Source organism: Neopelma chrysocephalum, unplaced genomic scaffold, assembly GCF_003984885.1.
Source record: "Neopelma chrysocephalum unplaced genomic scaffold, ASM398488v2 Primary Assembly neopelma1_95838, whole genome shotgun sequence".
Lineage (NCBI taxonomy): Eukaryota > Metazoa > Chordata > Aves > Passeriformes > Pipridae > Neopelma > Neopelma chrysocephalum.
In genome coordinates this window covers 1-783 of record NW_020924495.1, presented here as the reverse complement: position 1 = coordinate 783, position 783 = coordinate 1, and positions in this window count along the sequence as shown.

Genomic DNA, 783 nt, shown 5'->3' with positions numbered 1-783 from the left:
CCATACAAATCCATACAAATCCATACAAATCCATACAAATCCATACAGATCAATACAAATCACGATCATTGGGGAGGGGGGGCACCGTGTGGCCCCAAAACCCACCAGCCCCCTTGGAGCTGGTGCTTTCCCTGCTCCCCTGGGGTAGGTTTGGTTCCTGGGGGGCTCCGGGGGTCCCCAGGTGGGGCTGGGGGTGTGAGTGGTGCCCCAACCCCCCGTCCCCATCCCTGACCCCCCTTGTCCCACCCCCCTCTCCCCTCCTGTGACCCCCCCGTTCCTCCCCAGATCCCGCAGCCACTGCTGTGCCCGGACCCCAAAACTCCCCCGGCCACCCAGAGACCTCGTGGGGATGTGACAACGCCCTGGGTGTCCCCTGTGCCCCCCAAAGGGACGTGACAGCACCCTGGGTGTCCCCTGTGCCCCCCAAAGGGATGTGACAATGCCCAGGGTGTCCCCTGTGCCCCCAAAGCCTGGGGGTCCCCCCGCTGGCCCCTTCGTGGAGGGTGCCAACCTTAGGGGGTGTTCCCTAGGGACCAGCCCTGCCCGTGGCATCTCCGGGTGCTGCTGGCAGGAGGAAGAGCCGGAAGGGCTTCCCAGCCGTCCCAAAAAATAAATACAACGTCCTGCGCCGCGTCCCGCCGGGCCCGGCCCCGCCCGCCGTCCCCGCGGGGTCCCTGCTCCTCCCGCCGTCACCGCAGGACCCCGAGGGCTCGCCGTGGGAACAGTCTGGAGGAGGGGGAGGGTCCGGGGGTCCCGCGGGGGCCGTGGGGGGACACCCCCCCC